The following is a 6,000-nucleotide window of genomic DNA, read 5'->3' as shown; positions in this document are numbered from 1 at the left end:
TGTGCAAAATTGGTACATTTTCATGTACATAACTATAGAGAAGGTACAAAAATGATATGGTAATATATGTTTTTAGTTTACACACTCCCAGGAAGGTCATACATGAAGGATGATTAGCTTCCTTACAGAAAAAAAAACACAAACCTTCATACATCTAGATGGCCAGGTGGGGTAGTTGTGGGGCCAAAGACAGCAGGGCTTCAAACCGTAATACCCAGTTCCTATATATGATTATAAAAATGTATTTTATAAAACTATACTACATTTTTATCTCTGGGACCCTCAGGATGACAAATCAGTACAAGATTACTAGGTAGCCTAGTGGTTAGAGCATTGGATTTGTAACCAAAAGGTTGCAAGATCAAATCCCTGAGCTGACAAGGTAAAAATCTGTCGTTCTGCCCCTGAACAAGGCAGTTAACCCACTGTTCCTAGGCCGTCATTGAAAATAAGAATTTGTTCTTAACTGACTAGCCTAGTTAAATAAAAGGTTAAAAATTCTAGTCACATTAGCAACAACCATCCCGATATAGGGACACTGATCCTTTAGGAGGTTTTAATATGTATGTAGTTAATTTCTATATATTTATTACCCATGTATTTTCTATGTACAGTTAATATCTACATACAGCAGCAATAGTTGTTCAGTATTACAAACTGTGATGGATAATGTCTAAAACACAAATGGGCAAATATATAGATTGGTTTTATTTACACATATGAAAACATGTGCCACAACAGTGCACTTAAAGCAGTTTACAATCCAGAAAACAGAATGTCAGTGCAGCTTACAAAAATAGAAACACATTAATAAAAACAATCAATGTAATGATCTACCCCATCTAGTGTCCACTGAACAGCCTAAGACTTCAGTTTGCTGAAACAGTATCCAGGGTCGTATGCATTAATGCACACAAGAGTTTCGGTCTATTTTCTTCTGTTTAGTGACTGTCCTGCGCTGGTTACCAGAGGTCTGTTGTGGTAGGGTGGAGACTCAGGGTGGAGCTTAATGTCCAAGTTGAATCGTTGTGAAGACACCGTGACAGGATCTGTGTGTAAAATGAATTCAAACATAAATCATATTGTAAAGTTACTATCACACACACACACACACACACACACACACACACACACACACACACACACACACTGCATTGGTTGAAACAAATGCAACATAATATGTAAATTCACAAATGCTTCGCAACATGTCACAGTCGGCGACCCCGTCCCTGGCCCTCTTCCCCCAGCAGCAGGGGAAAGGGTCTCCGCTGGGGACTGGTTACCAGGTGAAAGGCTGCATCTTCTGGATCAAAAGCTGTACTTTGACATCCCCATAGACTTGTACAGGATGTTATTCTGCTCTAAACCCCCGGAGACAATGCTTATCTCCTACACAAATCGACAGATAGCAGACATACATGTTTTGATACAAAATGTTAACAAAAAAGTTAATTAAGATAAAAAGTCACAATTTCCTAGTCCGTGAACCAATCTTTTTTTTAGCTATAATTCCACAACTTCACTCCTGTCATGCTCAAATTAATCACTAGATGGCATTTGTGATGTAGCTGAAATTAAATGTTATTTTGTCGCATACACATATTTAGCAGACACCCCCCCTCCTCCCAGACGGTAGCGCTGCAGGATATGGTCAAAACATCTAATAGCGTTTTAGTTTTTAACCAAATATTGCGATTTAGACCATAATTTGGGTGAAACCATGAATTTGATGAAGTATGCTTCTAGCCCGTTCAAAATCAGTACTGGGTTTGCACCAATAAGAAGCCTGAGAGAGATATATATTTATATGTTTTTTTTTAAAAGGCGGCAAAACATGTTGGTTTGAAATGGGTACTAATGGAAACACAGAACATTTCTGACCATTTAAAAAAAAATATATATTGAAATATAATTCACTTTCATCATTAGGGACATAGTGAATAAATGAAACATGAAAAATGCTAGTAATTTTCTAAACAATTACGTTACCTGTTGACATGTATCCCCCATTGTTTTCTGTCTGTGCTGCATGGTCTGTGTATTCCTGGAAATAAATATCCAATTCCATGCTTCTGCGTGTCGTTCTCCTGTCCGAGTGAATGAGAGGCTCAGACCCAGACTTCATGTCGTTGAAAACGGACTCCAGCTACTGACCACCCCGCACTGTCCATCCAGCGGTGACGAGGAGGCGCGACAAGCACACTTTCTGGCGCAATTTCTACAGACTTCATGATTGGAAGAATGAGTCTGTCAAATCAAATTTGATTGGGTCACATACATGCTCTGACTCTGCAGTTTATATATCCCAGCTACACTTGAGTAGGAAGTGAATCCATATCAGAAACAAAAGGACAACTAGACTTCACTTTTTCTTCATTCACCACATATTTCATCTGATGGGCATCAGTCACTCCAGAAATATTTGTAATCTCTGAAACATCTTGACGTTTCGCCAGATCGAGGTATACGATAAAATCGCTATGCAGTTTTTACTTGGAAAAAGTTGCTGCATTCAAACCAAATACGAACTCGGAAGAATATGAGGTAAAATCTTGACGTCAGTCAACTTCAAATCGAAAAGTCGGAACTCTAGAAAGAACAAATAAGCCCGATTCCCGAGTTTGATGACTGTTGAAATCGATTTTCCCCCAGTCGGAGCTCTTTTTTTTCCCGAGTTCCCAGTTTTTTTTTTAACACACTGAAGTCGGAGATTTGAGTTCCCAGTTGTTTTGAACACAGCATTAATTTGAGGGGAAAAACTGACAGTGACGATTTTAAGACAGCGACCGATGACGCAATTCATCAGCGACATAAATAGACGTCGAGGCGTGACTTAACATGGGTGGGGTAATTAGCCTAACTTTGGTGGTATCCTAAGCAAAGTGACGCTTTTTTTTTGTCATTTCAATAAACGTTTTCAGCAGCCTCACGTTTCGTTATTAAAATTGCCAACTTGGCTGTTACAACAACAAGTGATTTACATGTGCCACTAATCTGTTACGCGACGTACTAACACTGACAGAGAAGCTGTCGCATACTTACGCCACCGTTTGTTTACCCCTAGTAATTATTTTTGTTGCCAATTAGCTGACGTTAGCTGGCTGGCTAACGAAATAAATTACTATCGATCTAATCATCTAGTTTTAGATATGTCAAGTAACTACGTCCATTCTGTGCCTGCCCTTGAACGGTCGAGGTATTTACAAAAGTTTATTCTTATCGGCTTGCCTGTATGTCCTTTCAACTTCCTGGAGACCACCTGGGGAGACAAACCTACCAAAATGCCCAAAGTAGTCTATGTTGACGTCAACACCAATTTGGTGGAATCTCCAGATTTGCATAAATTTCCAAATGCAGAATAATATTACAGCTGTAACTTGGTCGGATACAGCTCACTAGTCCTTACTACAAGCTAACTAGCAATATTTATGCAATACACATAGTTAGTTAGATACACAAGTGTGAGCGATTTACCGGTGATGAAGTACTAAGAACACAGAAATGTATCGAGTAACCGCAGCCCAAAGCTTTACATCATCATCGTCGTGGCTTAATAGCCTGAAACCATGAGGTTCGTCTAACCTGGTCCTTTGGCAGTATTATCCTACTGTTGTTCAAACAATAGTTTGCTTGATTATGTATGGAGCCATAGATTTCTAACATAATCATTAGAAAATGAATCATTCACCTGCTAAAGACCTAGTAACTGACATAAATCCCTTGATTTGTTGATCACCCAGTTAGATCTGGATTTTTAATGTAAGCAGGACTGAAGGCTGAAAATAATTTGATTAGCTTTCACATTGACTGTATTCTGTGAATCTGTACTGCCCTTTGCTTAATGTAAAACCCCTATCTAAACCATTTACAATTATCTGTCTCCACTCTCCAGGCTGCAATCCACTCCCAGTTAGATGGGGTTTGTCCAGGCCTCCATCAGCTACACAATGCCCTGGGGGACGGGAAGGACATCCAGGACTCCCTGGCAGAAGTCCGCAATGACTGGAGACACAGGATCAACACCATTGAGAATTCAAAGGACGTAAAATATGCTTGGATGCAACACAGTCAGCTTGCTTCAGCCGTGGAGAACCTGAATAATATATTTTCATGTACACTACATGACCAAATATATGTGAACACCCCTTCAAATTAGTGGTTTCTGGTTATTTCAGCCACACCCGTTGCTGACAGGTGTATAAAATCGAGCACACCGCCATGCAATCTCCATAGACAAACATTGGCAGTAGAATGGCCTTAGTGAAGAGCTCAGTGACTTTCAACGTGGCACTGTCATAGGATGCCACTTTTCCAACAAGTTAGTTTGTCGAATTTCTGCACTGATAGAGCTGCCCCGGTTGACTGTAAGTCTAGGAGCAACAATGGCTCAGCCACGAAGTGCTTGGCCAGGCTGTATCACAACCGGCCGTGATTGGGAGTCCCATAGGGCAGCGCACAACTGGCCCAGCATGGTCCGGGTTTGGCCGGTGTAGGCCGTCATTTTAAATAATAATTTGTTCTTAACTGACTTTCCTAGTTAAATAAAAAATAAAAACGACTAGTGTTGAAGCGCATAAAAAGTATCTGTCCTCTGTTGCATCACTCACTACCGAGTTCCAAACTGCCTCTGGAAGCAACGTCAACACAAGAACTGTTCATCGGGATCTTCATGAAATGAGTTTCCATGGCCGAGCAGCCGCACACAAGCCAAAGATCACCAAACGCAATGCCAAGAGTTCTCTGGGGTGATGGATCACGCTTCACCATCTGCCAGTCCGTTTGGCGGATGCCAGGAGAACACTACCTGCTCCAATGCACAGTGCCAACTGTAAAGTTTGGCGGAGGAGGAATAATAATCGGAGGCTTTTTTTCAAGGTTCGGGCTAAGCCCCTTAGCTCCAGTAAAGGGAAAATTTAACAGCATACAATACTTTTGTATATATACGGTAGTGCCTCACTGATGCTACATGACCTGACGACCAACAATATTGTTTCCCTCCTCATCTGGGTTCTCAATTAATACTTACAAAAGTAAGTATGAACTGCCCTCTCTGTGACTCATGTAGAGGGCCCTGTGTTTTGGTTTCTCATGTCACGTGAACAGGATTTGAACCAGGGCCCTATACATGAGTCACAGAGAGGGCCGTACAGACTTACTTTTGTAAGGACCTAGGTGAGGAGGGACACGACTGTGTTATTATGTAACTCGTTCAAGCCACTGTCAGCTAAAAAATAAATCAATTCAAATGCTATATACCCCTTGATTATGGCTTATACCAGGTGTCTTTAACATTTTAACCAGCTTTCAAATACCAACATTCTTCTCTTCCTCTGCTCCTTAATGTACAAGAAAAAGTAGTGCACTATCTTGTCAACTCTTCCCCTGGTCCTTAGTGTACAATAGAAAGTAGTGCACAATGTTGTCAACTCTTCCCCTGGTCCTTAGTGTACAATAGAAAGTAGGGAACTATGTTTCTGTCAATATACCTGGTAAAATAATGGTTAATAAACAACTCTAAAGGGGCCGTATAACATCTCTTTTCCCAAAATAGTTTTATATTTTCCTAAATAGATTTCTCAGTTTAATTTTTCCTGGTTACAGTTCATATAAATTCATTCGGCCCTAATCTATGGATTGCACATGACAGGGAATGCAGACATGCATCTATTGGTCACATATACCTTTAAAAAATGTAGGGGCCTGGATCAGAAAACCAATCAGTATCTGGTGTGACCACCATTTGCTTCATGCAGCGCGACACATCTCCTTCACATAGAGCTGATCAGGCTGTTGATTGTGGCCTGTGGAATGTTGTCCCACTCCTCTTCAATGGCTGCGCAAAGTTGCTGGATATTGCCGGGACCTGTCAGCAACGGGCAGTGGTGGAAAAAGTACTCAATTTTTATACTTGAGGAAAAGTAAAGATACCTTAATAGAAAATGGCTCCAGTAAAAATGAAAATCACCCAGTAAAATACTAATTGAGTAATAGTCTAAAAGT

At 40.5% G+C, this 6,000-nt stretch overlaps 1 long non-coding RNA gene across 1 annotated transcript; it reads right to left on the bottom strand.

Moving 5' to 3' along the window:
* Positions 1 to 687: 687 nt before the first annotated feature.
* LOC106583769 (uncharacterized) lies at positions 688 to 2,320 on the bottom strand. The gene is made up of 2 exons (XR_001323604.2): positions 1,990 to 2,320; positions 688 to 1,049 (listed from the first exon to the last, which is right to left on the bottom strand). It is a non-coding gene; the product is annotated as an uncharacterized lncRNA (long non-coding RNA).
* Positions 2,321 to 6,000: the final 3,680 nt, after the last annotated feature.

Source organism: Salmo salar, chromosome ssa22, assembly GCF_905237065.1.
Source record: "Salmo salar chromosome ssa22, Ssal_v3.1, whole genome shotgun sequence".
Taxonomy (NCBI): domain Eukaryota; kingdom Metazoa; phylum Chordata; class Actinopteri; order Salmoniformes; family Salmonidae; genus Salmo; species Salmo salar.
Note: the sequence above shows the minus strand (reverse complement) of the source record. Positions and strands in the feature narration are given on the sequence as shown.